This window comes from Nematostella vectensis, chromosome 1, assembly GCF_932526225.1.
Source record: "Nematostella vectensis chromosome 1, jaNemVect1.1, whole genome shotgun sequence".
Classification (NCBI taxonomy): domain Eukaryota; kingdom Metazoa; phylum Cnidaria; class Anthozoa; order Actiniaria; family Edwardsiidae; genus Nematostella; species Nematostella vectensis.
The window spans coordinates 22135774-22154501 of NC_064034.1; the positions used below are offsets into that span (position 1 = coordinate 22135774).

At 35.3% G+C, this 18728-nt stretch overlaps 2 long non-coding RNA genes across 9 annotated transcripts; one reads left to right on the forward strand and one right to left on the reverse strand.

Moving 5' to 3' along the window:
• Nucleotides 1-1009: 1009 nt before the first annotated feature.
• LOC116604892 lies at nt 1010-10976 on the reverse strand. 7 transcript variants are annotated; one of them, XR_007312405.1, is made up of 6 exons: nt 10837-10976; nt 10411-10529; nt 8903-8933; nt 8210-8263; nt 6674-7906; nt 1010-5280 (listed from the first exon to the last, which is right to left on the reverse strand). It is a non-coding gene; the product is annotated as an uncharacterized LOC116604892 (long non-coding RNA). The 7 variants fall into 7 exon arrangements; XR_007312404.1 differs by having other exon boundaries at nt 1010-7906; nt 8903-8922; nt 10415-10529; XR_007312402.1 differs by having other exon boundaries at nt 1010-7906; nt 10415-10529.
• On the forward strand, nt 7927-18493 carry LOC116607710. 2 transcript variants are annotated; one of them, XR_007312400.1, is made up of 5 exons: nt 7927-8286; nt 8727-11423; nt 12174-12299; nt 13386-13428; nt 14047-14592. It is a non-coding gene; the product is annotated as an uncharacterized LOC116607710 (long non-coding RNA). The 2 variants fall into 2 exon arrangements; XR_007312399.1 differs by lacking the exon at nt 7927-8286 and adding an exon at nt 16886-18493 and having other exon boundaries at nt 11129-11423; nt 14047-16526.
• Nucleotides 18494-18728: the final 235 nt, after the last annotated feature.

Sequence of the window (18728 nt, forward strand, 5' to 3'; positions counted from 1 at the left end):
CTATCATTGATTGTCAAAATTACGATATCCACCTAATAGAAATGACATTATTCATGACAAATTTGAAATAAATATAAATGAATGTTTATACAAATATTGTAATTTTTAAAATTTTGAATATCTTATATATATCTAGTAAATTATCGAATTTTGAACATCTTGTATATATCTAGTAAATTATCGAATTTTTAATATCTTGTATATATCTAGTAAATTATCGAATTTTGAATATCTTGTATATATCTAGTAAATTATCGAATTTTGAATATCTTGTATTATCTAGTATTTTTCTTAATTATAATAATAACAATTTTCAATTCAGATATATATATATATATATATATATATATATATATATATATATATATATATATATATATGACTGTGGATAGTACTATATAATTGAACAAAAATAAAAGTTTAAGTAAGACAAAGCCACCATGGAGAATCACCCGTGTGATTGCACGAAGAACGACTCCTTAGTTGACTCTTCGTGAAGGGTGTTTGAGCAGTGTTAGGCTAAACTTCGTTGATTATGTTGCGGGGCCATGGTTTCACGGCACATCGTTGCATTTATGTAATTGAAACAAATGAGATAAACGAGCAAAAATTTTGGGTTAGGTTACCGCATTGTCTTCCTCCTGGTTCTGTTCCTTTTTTTTTAACTGCAACAACTTTAATATACGCTATTGGAGCTGGAATTACCGCGGCTGCTGGCACCAGACTTGCCCTCCAATGGATCCTCGTTAAAGGAACATCAAGCGGACACTTCTTATAAGAGACATTTTTAGATACATTTGATACATTTGCTACATTGTCTTTAGATGACCAAAAATACATCCATATGGCATAGAATAGAAAACCATTATAAACAGAACAGTGCGCTTATTCACGTTATTATTTTTGCTTTCACAGGAACTTTGAACCAACAACCTACTAAAGTAATCAAAAAGGAAGTACACCATTTTATCTTTTTATACATATATGAATGGCACTCATTTCTTTTTTCTGTGTAGATGGATAACTGCTCCCATTGCAATTAAACCGCTAACACCACGCTGGCTTGCTGTGGCCGACGTGTCAACAAGCAGTGCATAGAAAAATTTTGGGTTAGGTTACCGCGCCTACAGTACCGTACCATTTTCCATACTGTAGAGCGAGAATAAAACCCTATAATGCGGATGAACCGTTCATGTTGTCGAGTAGAGGCTACTAGTTCGCGTTTTACACGCGAACTGCATGGCTCCCCCCTAAACCGTAGGTAAGACATGTTATTATGTTTTACAGATGCTACGTTTCTGGCAAAACCGGGAAACCCACTTAGTAGGAAATTTTCCGCTCCAACAGTGGCGTAGAAAAATCTGTTTTAGACGAAAACTACTCTTCAGAATATTATCTTTTAAAATTTGTGTATGACCGGTGGCTATTCAACACTGTGTCAGGCGCAATTCCATCTTCTGCTAGGTCAAGGCGCTCAGCCGCAACTTCTTTAGATACAAAAACTTTCTCTATAGAATATTGGCGTTGGCACCATCGTTTTTTTAGTGGAAGCACTGCAACAATACGGATATTCTACGTTGTTCATCACTATAAGCCCTTTCGAGTGGACCTTCCCCATGGGCACAGTGGTTACGTCAATCTCGAGATCTTTCTGGCAAAGGACCTACGGGACTTGCTATCCTCGAAACTCTCAACATTGTCCATATCTTAGAACAAACAGTTCGTGGATCTCTTTGTGGATCCAACACCAATCGGTGGACGGACAACGTGTTTACTTATCTATAAGAAACCGTTGCAATGTTGAGAACTTTTTCCATCGGATCGAATTTCAAGGCAGGGGTACCGCCCACCAGCATCTTTTGGTTTGGCTTAAGAGTCTTTAGCAAGCAGACTAGGGGAGACATTCCGTGGTTAGATGCGGAGACTGCTTACTTAGTCAATGACCTTCAGCCCAGCCACAAAGATGCCTTCCCATAATGCAATGAGAGAACCTTAGTTGAAACTAATCAGAACGGCGAGGAAATGCTTTCCTTGTACCACCTCAAGACGCATTTTCTCGAAACATTCGAGCTTATATAAGCACAATCCTTCCGTTCCTCAAATGCAAAATGGATGTCCAAGATTCTGATAAGAAATCTATGGTGCTAAGGTACGTCACCTCATACGTCTCAAAATTCCATAACCAACAAACCTCAGAATCCTTGTATTCTAGACACGTTACTCCTGCCATGACTGGCTTCCGTCATGTGTCAGATTTAAAACCACTCGAACCAGAGATGGTTGTCACTCTCTCGTCTTTTAAGCCCGCCTGGACCAACAACCCCACAAAACATTACATTCCTCCGAAGTAACGTTGACAAAAGTGTTTTTGTAACAAAATACATGAACAGGGGCCAGGATATCTAGAACTATAGTTTGCTCCAATGGCTAAGGACGCACGATACTAACAGAAGTGTTCCCACTCCTTACTAAAGGAAAACAGCCCTTGTAGGGGTTAAGTACGTGTCAGTTTTCAATCCTTGCTTCTTTTTTTAACACTTATTTTTGAATGTACCTTTCAAGAATGTCAGTGAACTTAGACATCCAAACCATGACAGCATTCCGGAACAGTTCAAGTATTGTGCAGCGGCCCTAGCATTGCAACCAGACTATGGAACGATGATGTTGCAATTGCCACTTTATTTCGAGAACAGGGCAATAAAGAGTATTATGTAGACAATGTCTTGTCGTTTCTACATAGTACGAGGCAAATGTACCATCTCTGGCAAGTACAAGTTCTCCGTAATGAGGATTTCGTAAATAGGCCAACTCATAATGACTTCACGCTTAATGCCGAGCAACAAGTGTGCTGAATAAGCTGAAGTCATTTCTTGGTTTACGATCTCGCCATTATGGAACAGTTTTTGCAACTGTACAGCCACAACCCCAAGTAAATTATGATGATGAAGAAATCGCCGACGACGATCCACAACCTCCACTGAGAACACCACCTATCATTTAATAGAAGGATGACGAAGATCATTCATTGAATGATTGCACCAAACTGCTGTCAATCATAGGTGAGCCTGGTACTGGCAAAACGCATTGCATTAAACGTTCGAAGTAAATATGGAGGAGTTAAAATCTGTGTAGGACACCACAACACCGAGAGCATCGAAGCTAAGAGAATTCGTGGCCAGGGAAGAAATGAATAAGCTTAACATCCTTGGAAAAAAGCTTAACACACGTAACAAGTAAGAGTTCTCCAAGGAAGATGTAGTAGATTTTGTAGAGCTGGTTTCCGAAGAAGGAGAAATCAGTCAGGTTGTGGATGACCTGCACCACCTTGGAGCTAAAATGTGGCTCTTAGGAGCACATTTCAAAGTTATAGCAGAGTTTTTCAGAAACCCCTTGAAATACGCAGAAATGTTTGTTTATCAAGGAATTCTTGTGATTCCCCTTTATATTTTTCTGTTAGAACATTGTTCAATGTTAGAATTTACGAGATACTGATTTTTATCACTAAAAAAGTCATATTATGCTCTAGTGTTTATTTACTGAATAATTATACTTTTTTTCTCTAAAAAAAAACAAATACTTTCTTCAATGAAAAATCTTATATAAAGAATTGAATTGAAAAAGTTCATTGTAATTAAATGGTCAATATCATATTTCTCACGTACTAACTTATTCAATCACGTTTAGGGAAACCTATTAAATAATACAATAAATTTTGGATAGAACAGTATTCACACACAGTGATTTTTAGTATTGCACTGCTCTGGTTTCCTTTGTCAAAGAACTCTGCGAGGGTTAGAGTCATCACACCCCTTCGGGGATGGTCTAGAAGGCTCATAGAAGGTACTCTGGTGTGTGTATCGTCAAAATGTGTTTGGTGGCTGGGATTGACTAGCCATGAAACGTGTTTTACGGTATACATTTCAAGGTCGCTTCTTTGGCCAGACTATGAATGATTATGACATGCGAAGTTTTTCGACATTGACCTATATCGGTTGACACGAATTGCGATGACAGAGAACGACTCCCCAGTTTACTCTTCCTGTAGGGCGTTTGAGCAGTGTCAAGCTAAACTTCGTTGCTTATGTTGCGGGGCTATAGTTTCACGGAACATCGTTATCATTTAAGAAAATTGAAACAAATGAGATGTACAAGTTATAATGACGTTTCAATTAAGAAAGTCCGAACTGAAAAATTGCAAAAGCTTTTTAGTAGATGAATCGTCAAGTGGATTTTTCTGTTGTTCATGGAAAAGAAAAGTCATGTTCAACATGTATTACATTACGTAACCACATATTTTAATTTTTAGAAATATTGCCATGGATACCTTTTAAGTGATAACAAACGAGTAAACTACTTTTCCCATTTCCCCCACTATTTTCTCCGACCATACAAAGGGCAAACCCGGGTCAGATTGGGCGAGTTCAGCAAAGCGCCGAATACACGAAATTGTGAATGGCTGTTAAGGCCAGGCGTGGCGCTTTCTGAGCTCGCCCAATGTGTCAACGAAAATATGGACATAATTAACAATACAGACATCTTACAAAATATCGAACGGATTACTGACAAAATACAACCTTTAAGACAGACGCTTAAAAACTTGGACACAACGGACAAGCAGTCATCGGCGACTGCAAATGACATATACGATATTATGTCATTTATCACTAGACAATACTCTAGAAGTGGCCATGCAAGCCTCTTCCGGGATATTATATCAAGTAATTTCCATAGTATTTTTCTTTAATTATAATAAACAGAACCAAAAAGCGATAACATTTCCAAACAAAAAAATCACTATCATTGATTGTCAAAATTACGATATCTACCTAATAGAAATGACATTATTCATGACAAATTTGAAATAAATATAAATGAATGTTTATACAAATATTGTAATTTTTAAAATTTTGAATATCTTATATATATCTAGTAAATTATCGAATTTTGAATATCTTGTATATATCTAGTAAATTATCGAATTTTGAATATCTTGTATATATCTAGTAAATTATCGAATTTTGAATATCTTGTATTATCTAGTATTTTTCTTAATTATAATAATAACAATTTTCAATTCAGATATATATATATATATGACTGTGGATAGTACTATATAATTGAACAAAAATAAAAGTTTAAGTAAGACAAAGCCACCATGGAGAATCACCCGTGTAATTGCAAGAAGAACGACTCCTTAGTTGACTCTTCGTGAAGGGTGTTTGAGCAGTGTTAGGCTAAACTTCGTTGATTATGTTGCCCATTGTCGTACCATTGTCCATACTGTAGAGCGAGAATAAAACCCTATAATGCGGATGAACCGTTCATGTTGTCGAGTAGAGGCTACTAGTTCGCGTTTTACATGCGAACTGCATGGCTCTCCCTAAACCCTAGGTAAGACATGTTATTATGTTTTACAGATGCTACGTTTCTGGCAAAACCGGGAAACCCACTTAGTAGGAAATTTTCCGCTCCAACAGTGGCGTAACCAATCTGTTTTAGACGAAAACCAACGACTACAACGCCAACACAAAACGCTTAACATTTTTAAATGAAAATAATATTAATGATAACATGATTCATGATTACGACTTTTTGGAGGTTTCTCGTAAGTTGAGCAACGTTTTGTTCGTGGTCGTATTGTGACCGTAGTAAACTGTGTAGATGGATAACTGCTCCCATTGCAATTTAACCTCTAATAACACGCTGCCTTGCTGTGGCCGACGTGTCAATGAGCGGTGCATAGAAAAATTTTGGGTTAGGTTACCGCCTAAAGTACCATATCATTGTCCATACTGTAGAGCCAGAATAAAACCGTATAATGCTGAAGAACCGTTTATGTTGGCTAGTAGAGGGTTAGAGTTCGTGGTCGTATTGTGACCGTTGTAAACTCGGCTAAAAAATACCATCTTGACCAATACCAGTCTTGACAGTGTGTTGGAGAAAATAGAAAAAATGGACGATTTGGCAAGCAAGTTTCGTTGCATTTTGGCATACCATTATTTAATGAATTCAACAAGCATTTTGTCGAACTGAGAGACACATCGTTATACTTTAAGAAAATTCAAACAATTGAAATACCACTCCAAGTGATAACAAAATGTCAATCATTAAAAAAGTACTTCAAATTCAAAAGGCCATTAACCAAGCATGCATTTACTTACATAAATTTCAATTTTTTTATGAGTACAGAAAGCCACCAGTACTTTTAAGGAGCTTCGGTTAAGTAAGTATAAATACTATTCATTACATAGCACGGTTTTAACATTATGTATGTTGAAATAATGGACTCTTTGCAAAGTAGAAATGAATTCTGATAACAAAATGTCAAACATTAAAGGGTACTCCAAATTCAATAGGTCTATTAACCGAGAATTTGTTTACTAACATAAATTTCGATTTTTATAGAGTACAGCAAGCCTAATCTATAATCAAGATATCAATTTAGTAAGTATGATACTAGTCAAATTAATGTTATAACAATATGCCTGTTGAATTACTGGACGTTTTGCCAATTTACAAAAATGGACGGTGACGTGGACAAACACGGCAACAACGAAACAGATGACGCCCCTGTTGGAGAAGAAAATCATGCGGGAGATGTGGAAACAACTAAGAACCCGAAAGACCAAGGAAAAAGAAGAAGCAGAGAACGAAGGTCAGTTGATCTACTCACCATAATAAGCCGGAGGTCATCCGATGAAGATATCATTTCCACCGCTCAACGCATTCCTTAAGCTATGATTATAACAGTATCCAAGAAAGGTGCATCAAGAATTAACGAAGCACTGGTTTCCCACCTTCTTCAAAGTAATGACTTGCTAGGTCATATCTGCATGGATGGAGGTCTTACAAAAGTCGCATATGTACACACAAAGAGTGGCAACAAACTTCTTTTGAAGCTAACAAATAAGAGAATAGTTTATGTACATCCCGTTTCTTTGCTTCAAGATACACAGCAAGACGATACTGTGTGTACGAGAATAATCACCTCATATTCATAATGCAATCTTGTCCATGTCACAGCAGGTGTATACTGCTTTCTTGTATCACCCAATTATTAGTTTGTAAAGCAAACACTCTCTCAAGACACTGTCCATGCTTTTTTAAAGTCGATAAAACATGCAAAAAGCGGTTTGTGGCTTGATTTATAAGAGTCAATTAGGGTTTTTAGTACTAATAAATGGTCGGTCGACTGATAATGGTCGGCCGATCTGATATCTATTTAAGATTTTATATTTTTCCAGAAATTCTGGTATGTAACCACCAACTGGGGAATTTGGATTGACCTTACTGTCATGGCTTACTTGATCATTTCGTGGTAATGAGGTGAAGATAGCTAGTGTATGAAGACATGTGGTAAACATTGTGCTTTTCATAAGATTTTTTAAGAAAAATTATTATTATATCGCTAAACAATATAAAGGAAATCGGAGCAGTGGAATACTGAGAATGCCTGAGTGGGAATATGGTAATAGCAGTATATAAACACTGGGATTATTCAATTTAAGTGTCTGCTAAATGTTATATTTTGACTTGAAGTACATAAGAGACAATTGTGAAATCGGTGAATATTCGGTAAATAGAAATTGAGTTGATCAAAATGAAAACTGTATTGAGCAGCTGAATATAGCAATGTCTAGATTAACCTCTATATGTTAAAAGGTTTTGACGACGCTAATGAACTTTGCTCATTTTATTATTTTCAGAAAATGCGAAAACACAAGTTTTGTAATGGAATTCAGAAATATTTTTTGGGTAATCTTGCAAAGTAATCAGATAATTAATAACGTTACAATCGACATAATGATTTAAGTGAAGCACATGGTTTAAATTAATAATTCACCTACCAGTTTCAACGTATGTTTCCTATTTGATTTCTGTGTCTTTCAATGTACATAGAGCTTTTCTGAAATAATATGACAACAACAGCTTTATGTAAGTTAAACATTTGACAATTTTGAGATTTAAACAGTTAAAAAAACACAATTGACTGGATTCTTGAGAAAAGATCATGGACAAAGGATAACTCAGCAGTGCAAACCTAAACTTGTGATATTGCATTGAAATGTTTTTACAGAAGCGATTTCTTGTAGGTTGATGAATATCACTTTTACTTCACAATGTATAAAAAAGTCCATTAATTATTAATTATTATTAAATATTAATTATTACATAATGTTATGACTGAGATTTGTACAATGGTACTTACTTAATTGAAGTCTACAGTGTCCTGGGTCACGCTGTTGTCTTGTATCAGGAATATCTGAAGAATCAAGAAATTTACAGGTAAAAACATGCTTAGACTTAGACTAGCAGTAATGTTTGTACCAGCGTTAGTTTGGTTGACATTTTGTTGGCACATAAGGTGGCTTTCGAAGCGATATATTCTAACAACTTATATGGTTATATGGATATGTGGTTACCTAGTGCACTAATTGTTAACTATTTTCATTAGCGTTGAATATGCCATAATTTTTTTTTTTTTTTTAAATTGGTACTCAATAATTACTTGCTGAAACTGGGGTTCATGAGATCCCTGATAAGCTTGCTGTTTTAGAAAAACTAGAGCAAATTATAATAGCACAAAGAATTGGTTTTGAGAAAATGTACCAGTAATGTACCAGTTATGTCATATTTTTTCCTGCTTAGTCGATTTAACTTGGCGCCCAATACTGCCAGAAAGCTAGCATCTGGAAAAATATAAAATACAGTATGTTCTTGCCTAGTTATTGTGAGGCAGCCATGCTGTTCTTGGCGGAAATGGGAACGGCATTCCAAGCCACAACAAGGCAGCATGTTTTCGACGGGCAAATTACAGTGTTGGAATTTGTTATCCATCTACACAGAAAATATTTTTTTAAATGAGTGGCATTCATACATGTATATAAGACTATGTACTTACATTTGTAGTGCTTGTAGATCCTTTTTTTTGGCTGTGAAAGAAAATAACTATATCAGTTGTAATACAGCGCATTGTGTCGTTTGAATTTCTTTAGTTATTATTATTATTATTTTGAACGTGTCATATGAATGTATTTCATTTAATAAAATAGTTATTGGTATGTTTCAGCTTGGACTTGCTTAATCGAAACTTGCAAATGTGCATGTTCCATGAAATCTCGAAACGATAGCCACACAACATAAGCAACAAAGTTGAACTTAACACTGGTCAAACACCCTTCACAAAGAGTCAACTAGGGATTCCTTTTCCATGGTCCCAATTTGTGTACCAACTGATAAAACGGTCAATTTCAAAACTTCACCTGTCCTAATCATCCATAGCCTGGCCAAAGAAGTGACTTTGAAATTTATACCGTAAAACCCGTCCATGGCTAGTTAACCCCAGCCACCTACTGTAACGCACCTCCACAATACACATCCCAGAGTACCTTCTATGGAAATTCTAGACCATCCCCGAAGGGTATGATCACCCTGACTAACTAATTACTGACAAAGGAAATCAGGGAAGTGCAATACTAAAAGTCGCTTAGTGTGGAGAAACCTGATCACCAAGAAATGATTATAACACCCAACACATTAGATGATGACGAAGATGAAGACGAAATTGTTACTGCCACAATTACAGAATTTAAGGGGATTGAAAAGTTTGAGAAATTCAACAGATGTTCCAGATGTCAAAAGAAAACCTGCCAACAAACAACAACCAGAGTTCACGCAGCCATGCATCTAGTTATAAGGTATTGGCACCTCTTCTCGTCCACTTTAACTTTGAAATGTATTTGTGGAGAGAATTTCAAGTCAAAGATGAATATTTTGTGTTGTTGAGCTTCTTCCATGTTATAGTAATTGTGTAGACTATCCTCGCAAGTTTGTTTTTTGACTGTGAAAAATCAAAGTAAATACCAACACTGAACCTATTCTTGTGCACTCAGAACCTATTCTCGTTCGTTTGGAAAATTTGTTTCATTTTAGCTAAAATACCACAGACAATAATCTGTGATAAATGTAATTTTCAAAACTGCCATTCAATCCTAATTGAAGCTTCATTTGGCTCAGTACCAAGCAATTCAAATCTGACATTACACATGGGTGTCACGCTGCATGGGGAAACTTTGAAACACTCAGATTTGTTTGGAATTCGAGTGGTCAGGAATATGTAAGTACTGTGACAGCCGTGATAGAGGCCAACACGATGAAAGCTAGCATGAAACCGAGGCTGAATCAAAGGCCAAAAAGAACCCTGGGACATCAACAATTGAATGGCGGATTTACCGAGCAATTTTCATCAAGATCGGTAAATGTTGAAAATTTTTACGGAATTTTTTCGTTCTTGTGTAGTGCAATCCAACACAATTTTTTGTATGTTATTTTACGGTGCATAAGATAAAAATTTTCTAAGCTAAGCAAAATAATTAACATTCGTGAAAAGCTTTAGAAAGCATGTTTTACCTACGTTGTTTCTTCGACCCGATGTGTCACTTTCTGCTTGTTCTTTATTGCTTACTAAATATTTGACATTATTTCCATGTGGTTGAGAATAGGTCCTGGACAAGATTAGGTGCCAATACCTAAAAACAACCCAAAAATATCACGTATTTTAGCTAATATAAAAGAGACATTGATTGATGAAAAATAATGTTTGCAAAAGCTATTCTATTTGAAAAACAGTGCAAATATTGCATATTAAAGTGTACGAAATAAGTCGTTAACAAATCAACCAATTTACACAGGTTTTACCCATACTTAATAGCACTTGAAATTCTAACCCTGAAGAAAACCTTCCCTAATGAGATGAGATTTGTCCGCAAGAGACACCTCTTTCATCATTTGTAAGTTTATGTCCATCCTGACTTAACTTTTCATGGATAATAGTACCTTCATTTAAATAGTGACTTCTTAGGAGTCTTCTATCATCTGTGGCCCAAGCTTGAAGCCAAAGCAAAGCCTGAGTTCCTTGGAGTCCTTTTAAAATATCCAAAGGGTTTTAAACTCGCTCACGGTGTACGTGTAAGTCCGAAAATATCGCTTGGGTTTTTCGAACTCTTGTTCAAAATGGCGGGAAAGTGAGTAAGAGTATATGGAGTATCCGCTGACCAAATATTCGTTACCAGTCCTTTGCCTTTCTCCGGTTGTCAGGGGTACCGCGAGCACCACGAGCGTATTTGAAAAACTCCGTTTAAAAAAAGCGAAAACACCGGTTAAACATAGCGAGAACACCTGGTAAACGCCTGTTAGCAGGCTTCTAGTTTTCATCACACCTTTCTACGGTGGCCAAGAGTTCTCGTCGACCCCTCCAAACATTTTGCCAATTTACACAGGGATCCCTAAGCAGGACCTGTTATCCGACATTGCCATGTGTGGCAGCAACATTGCGAAGAGGACAGGTATTTTGGAGCTATTTCCTCGGTAACTATTAGTAATTTCCTCCGGAAAGCATCCAAGAAATATGTAAAGGAAGATAGGTAAGTTTGTTACACAGCTTTAACAAAAATATTCCGTTCGATTTAACCGCAATAAGTCATCGAAGGGTTCGACTTTCAAAGATTTTTTGGGTTTCAAGAAGTCATATAAAAATAGGCAGCTGTATGCATGGTGTGGAATACATGATACTGTACTGTAAGTCTGCAATATATCATCTTTTCACGCTTAATTCTTGTATTGCGTATCTGCTTTTGTTATTTTCTACTTGTCTACTTAACAATTACAACATTTCTATTGAGGTGGATAGTGGCGAAATATCTACCGAGTGCTAAAGGCTGGAGCTATATATTTTTAAAGCCACTATCCGCCGAAATGGAAATGTTATAATTGTTTTAGTATATAAATTGAGCTTTAGAACAATGTTCTTTTCTGAAACACTTGCAAATCGCCTGTTACACCCTCCATTTTGCTTGTTCTCAGGACACAGAAAAATATCCACCTCCTAGGAGGTGTACATTGCATTTTATACCGACTTTCTCAACCAATTAAAATCGCTTGTTCTTGCGAGGTTCCCGACTTTTATATACTTAAATAATACATTGGAAGTAATGACTGTTATGACTAGCATTGGACTAGCATTGCTCTAGGAGTACATTCATATTTTTCTGTATCCGCTGAAGTTTATTATTTGTAACATTTAAAAGGCTAAGAAAATAATTACCTGGGTAAGTATGGTTGTGGAGTTTAAAAATATAATCTTTAATCATCATTATTTCAACATGTCCTTGTAGTGTGCACTGGGACAAGAGGACATAAAGCCCTATCTTGGGTAAATTAATGTGAGGTGTTTCTCCAAAGAAACCATGACGATTTCTTGGCAAGTTTCAATGGGTAATTTGGAATAGGCTTCTTTAAAGGTTGGTATTTACTTTCTGGGGGAGCTCCATAATAATTTGAAAACATGATGCTACTGCATATTTATTATAGTAATTCTAGTCATTATATTTATATTATTTACCAAACTTCTGCTGTGCAGGGGTTGTCTGTTAATATTGCCATGAAATAATTTTGTAATGAATCAAATAAGTTTTCAGGCAATATAAGCATTTTGGTCTCACTATAGAGGGGGTGCCATCCAATTCTGCATAGATCACTTAAAGGTATTTTTTTAGATGTAATATTTATGTAATAATTCCAGATGATATTTCAGTGGTACATCTTCTGAGCAGCATTGTTGTTGTGTGACACACCCACTATACATCGGCCATCTGTTGTTATCTGTTTTTGTCAGTTTGTCAGTGGCAAGTGCTACCTTCTACCTCTATGGATGGTTAACAATGCTGCTTAGCATGGCAGCAATATAATAATTATTGATTGTTTTTTTCTACTGTTACCAATGTTTCCCTTTTTTTTATCCGTTGTTATCTGTTTCACTGAGGCTCCCTTTGGTGCCAAAATGTAAGGAACCATCAGGCCTGTACCCAGGGGCGAAACGGCAGAAAATGCACTTGCACTTTTGCAATAGATGTGCTATTTGTAGACAAACTATGAAGCACAAGGGAATTGATAAAAAAGGCATTCTAGATCACTCTGGTATATCATAAATCTATAATGTCTGTTAAGTTGGTCGATGTCACCATAGAAGTTACACAAGATGAACTACTCAATATTCCAGGAAAAACAACTAATTCTATTTTACAAGCTTCATCTTTTATATACACAATTGTTAAGGTCTATTAAGGAATGCATAGGTGTGGCTATAATTATCCTATGAGTATGATTAATCATGTACTGTAATCACGTATGTAATCTGGTATGCATGGTTGTTAGCTCTGGACACGTATAGGGTATTCTAACAATATACAAGTCAAACGTTTTTTTTCATAAAAAAAACTTTTGTCTGGGGTGGTCAGATTTTGACCACAAAAGCCCCCCCTGGCACGTGAAAATTAGGACATGGGTACGGGCCTTACCATCTTATTAAAATTGTAAATGTTTTATAGGAGCTGAAAATCAGTGGGAAGTGGAATGGACATCATTTAATTTGTAAGTATTCTCTTGCTTTAGTACAAGTGGGGAATTTCTTTCAATGTCTGTCATTGTATAGAATTGTCATTTAATAGAATGCACAATGCCAGAGGTTTATCCTATACCACAATGTTCTTTGTTCTATGTCTGCTTTAATGTTTATCACAAAAGAGTATTTTTTACTCAGTGATACCATGTATTTGTTCTAGATTGTTGAAATGAATCATAGAAAAGAAGGGTGACCCAGTCCCTGGCTGTTTTGTCATATGTATTCCCCACTTGCAACATTAAAGATAGAGGATTCAATGAAAAGGCAGTCCATGAAACTGTAACTGTGTCAATGGAATAAGGTGTGAGCCCTAAGAACTGGGGTGTCATGTAAAGAGTGTAGGACATGCCAATGAGATGTGAATATGCCTCTTAAAATCCAGCCTCTTAAAAAGTTATTTCTTCTGTTTAGTGGGGAAATAATATAAGTTTGTATCAGGAAAAGCATGTGAAATGTCCATATAAAAGAGTTGGTTAGTTTGTAGAATGAACTATGCCCATATAGCATTTGAAACTGTATTAAAAATAAGCCTCTTGTAATTATGTAAAATGCTGTTGCAATAAAATCATGAAGTTTCCTTGTATTAGTTTCAGTGGGATGATAGCACCCCGAGTCTTGCTGAGTGAAGATCCAAAGGACCATGTTATCTAAAATATGGACACTTTTTGTTGAGAGTATGTCTATGAGTCACTATTCATTTGAGAGGGCTGTGCCACAGAAAGCATGATGATAAAGTATTATGTTAGTAGGAAGAATTGGAACATGCCCCTTCTGTGTAAGGTTTTTGTAAATTTATATTAAAGTATAAATTGCAAGTATTTATAAACAAAGAATTAATCCTACAATTTACAAGCAGTTGCTCTTAGAACCAACAATTGAAATTCTTGGTGAGGAAATAAGCATACCCCCACTATACATGATATAGTGCTTACCAACTCATAAGAACCCCTATTTTTGTTATTAAGCCTGACCTCAAGGTGTTTTATGCAGGTTTTTCAAAAAGGTTCGTATTGATATTATTCACTTGTGTAACAGGGTGTGTATATTAATTGAAAGGTTATTCCTCATGTAATGAAAATCAACAAAGTGTTCCCAAATTATTAATAGCTCAAGTATATATTCAAGTATTATGATTTGTTTGTGTGGGTTTTTTTTTATTTTTTCAAGTTTTTTTTTTAGGTTTAGGTAGGGGTAGGGTTTTCTACAAGAACCTGGGTTGAAATACATATTTTTAGGTAACATGTTCTAACATGTTCTTAAACTCTTGTAATGTTGTTAAGTACTATATGTGTTATTGAAAGTTGAATGTGTTACCTGTAAAGCTGTAGGTATAAGGCATATGGCTGGTGTTAAATTACGCGATTTGTTGAAACATTTACATGTAAAGGGGGTGTCGAAGATACTGACAGAGGCTGTGGTGTTGAATGTATGTATACTTATTTATTTTTACTTATTTAAGATTTTTAAATGTTTTTAAATTATTTGAATTTAAAAATTATATTATTTTGGGGAGACATGGAGTGATATAAATAGATGTTGAGTCACTTTAACTGGCTATACCAAAATGGGATGGTTCTTGAGATCTTCTGTCATTGAAATGTTTGTTGTTTTCAAATTCTAAAAGACAAGAGAAAACAGTTGATCAGCATGAAGTCATTTTTTTAAGAGGACCTGTATAACCTAGAAAATACATGTGTAACCTACGTAACCTATGTATGCTCTTCTGTTTTACCGGACAACAATCATACAAACCCAGGCCTGTATAACCTAGAAAATACATCTGTAACCTATGTAACCTATGTATGCTCTTCTGTTTTACCGGACAACAATCATACAAACCCAGGCCTGTATAACCTAGAAAATACATGTGTAACCTACGTAACCTATGTATGCTCTTCTGTTTTACCAGACAACAATCATACAAACCCAGGGCTGTATAACCTAGAAAATACATCTGTAACCTACGTAACCTATGTATGCTCTTCTGTTTTACCGGACAACAATCATACAAACCCAGGCCTGTATAACCTAGAAAATACATGTGTAACCTACGTAACCTATGTATGCTCTTCTGTTTTACCAGACAACAATCATACAAACCCAGGGCTGTATAACCTAGAAAATACATCTGTAACCTACGTAACCTATGTATGCTCTTCTGTTTTACCAGACAACAATCATACAAACCCAGGCCTGTATAACCTAGAAAATACATCTGTAACCTACGTAACCTATGTATGCTCTTCTGTTTTACCGGACAACAATCATACAAACCCAGGCCTGTAGCCAGGGGGGTGACTGGAAGGTTCACTCCATTCTCAAATAGAGAATGGTCCTCATAATAAACTTATCCCTCCCAATGAAAATTCTGGTACAAACTCTACAGTTAGAATAAAGTTATTTTTTTATTGTGTGCATGTGTATGTGTATACGGATCTGCTTTTTGAAACACCTGTTCTATGTAAATCAACCAACGAAATATGCCAGAAAATGTAGTTAACTAGTTTACTGTTGTTTATGAGTCTGTTTTAGGACAGAAAATATGTTGTCAATCAATCATAGGTCATTTATATTATTTATTTATTTATTTATTTATTTATTAATGAAGCAACTTAATTAACATGAAACATTTAAAAAGTGTATAAATAAAAACGAAAGTAGAGTACTTGAGTAATTATGAAGATTCAAATTAGAATCCATAATGTTATGTATAGCATAAAAAATTACCCCAAAAGTTCTAACCACATGTCATGTAAATTCAATGAGCTGTGAACCTTTGCAGCAGGTGTATATGTTGACTATTATGCTTGCAATGACGTGCAACGACATTCTGCACCCGATGTTTACAGATACGAGCAATATATATATTAAAATGTGATGAATGAGTAAACGCAGCGGCGGTAATCGCGGGCTCAAAATCGAGGGTTTATGAAGAAGAGATAGATGTTATGTTTGTTAGTTTAAGGAATTGAAAGCAATTAGAAATCTTGAACCTACAACCTTCATTGGTCTTGGTCCTGGTTCAAAGGGAAAGTTATATACAGAGTATCTACAGGGTTTTTCAAAGGTACGTACGTAAAAGTTTTTGTTAAGTACTTTGTGTTCGCGTGCTTGTCGAGTGTCATTGGAATAAGGTCTAAGTTCCATCACAGCTGTACGATATAAGTTTGATAGATTCGCTACAAGATTAAGAAAAACATCAATGTTATGAGAATAGTTATTATGTAGATTATGAGATTGGTTTGTATGCAAAATTGAAAATGAAGGTTAGAAATCTTGATTTATAGGCCATTTCTACATTTACTGCTAAATGGTTTCCTGTTTGCATGTCTTTTTTCCTTTGACTTGATTTGATATATTGAAAGAAAAGGCAGTGTATAAAGCTTTAGTTAATTAAAATCGATTCGTCTTGCACTATTTTTGCAGGTATATTGCTATTTAGTGACCAACAGTAATTTGATGAGGAAGTCACGTATTGTGTTACTGAATGAAACGGAAAAATGAAGAGAAAGAAGGAAAGCCCTTTTTTAAGATTGCTGTGTTAGCTAACAGTATTTAAAATGACAGTTAAAGCAGTGATATATTCGTCAGTATTTTTATCATAGAATGTGTTATGTATGAATGGCTGATTATAGTATTGCGTTGGTGACACTTATTCTTCAAGTTATCTATAAAATGTAATGAGGACATTGATCTTTACATTTATTTATTTATTTATTTATTTATTTATTTAGGAAATCTACATATGTGTATGGTTATTGTGTGTTATGTTATTCGTAAAGTAGGACGCTCACCTGTAAATAGATGGATGATAAATTTCCATACCCAAATTATTAAAGCACTTTTATAGTTACTTGGACATGGAAACTGTAAGAAAAAAAACAGTGAGTTAGTTGCTTAAAATGAATGAAAATGGTTTAAAACATTGAAAATGCACTGGCTGGTGTTCAATGTCATATATTCAGTGATAAAGAGATTTTGTAATTAATGAGAACCCTATTTGGGCAAATGTACATGATTGGTTCCCATTCATCATGGTATTTATAAAGAGTAATCGTAACCATGTATATAGACTTGATATAAGTTATAGTCGCCCAACCTTGAGATTGAATTATTCACTGTGTGTGTTTTTGAATGTTTGTTTTGAAAGAGTATTCAGTTGTTTTGAAGTCTAGAAGTATTTGAATTCTTGAGAAGACCACAGAGACCTCCAGCATAAGTTAAGGTTATTTTAAATTTTTTGCATTGATGTAATAACTTACGTTACTTTTCCATATGGTTGGTATGTCATTTTTATCATGTAAGGTTAGGCTCTTTTTGTGTATGTGTTAAATATTGCATATAAGCTTGTTGAAAATTTACAGGTTGATTGAATGGAACCTTTATGATTATAGTTTTATTTTATATTTGATATCTACTTTCAGTGTATATTGTTTTAGCAAGAGTTTGTCAATATGAAAGTTCTACAGTATCCAAATATTATCATCCCACATGCAAGGTATGCAATATAATCATGGACCCTTCATAATTCATGTTATAGATATTTTGGTAGCTGTTTGCATTTGTTATGCAACTGCAGATCCATTAAATGTAATTAAGGAAAAATCAACAGAAGATAGAAAATTCTTAGTAAGTTGTGTGTGTTGGGGTTGATGAATTGCATAGCATTTGAATATGGAATAATATTATATTATCTTTTGTCACATATTGATATCATTGTCAGATTCAAGGTAGATGGGGGACGATGGATGGTGCCCCTCCCTTCCCTTTTCCTTTATGAGAAATACTGAATTTTATGCACTAGCAATTTGAAACACCCACCCCATGGTCCCATGGAGGTCTGTGGTTAATGTGAAGGTTTAGAGCAATCTAGAACAAAAATCTGTCTGTAGGGGGTGGGGGAATTGACAGCTTTGGACTTTTCCATACCGTAGGGACAAATAAATAACATTAGAAATTTAAATGTACTTTGCAATAGTCATGTAGCAAACAAGAGCAAAATGTGAATAAAGAAATATGAATATGCCATATAGAGATAATGTATTTTTCCTTTGTATTGGTAACTGTTGTCTTTATAGTATGTATAGTAACTATTACAAATGAACATGCTGAAGTGTAATGGCACTTTTGAAGATAAAGAGCTATTTCAGAGGATTTGTTGTCAGGTATTTGTCCTGTTTATGGTTTGAGGGGTAGGGCATTTGACTTTGTACCAAGGGGATGGGGGGTTTTTCTTTGTTTTTTTCTAGTGGGTGGAAGTATAATCACC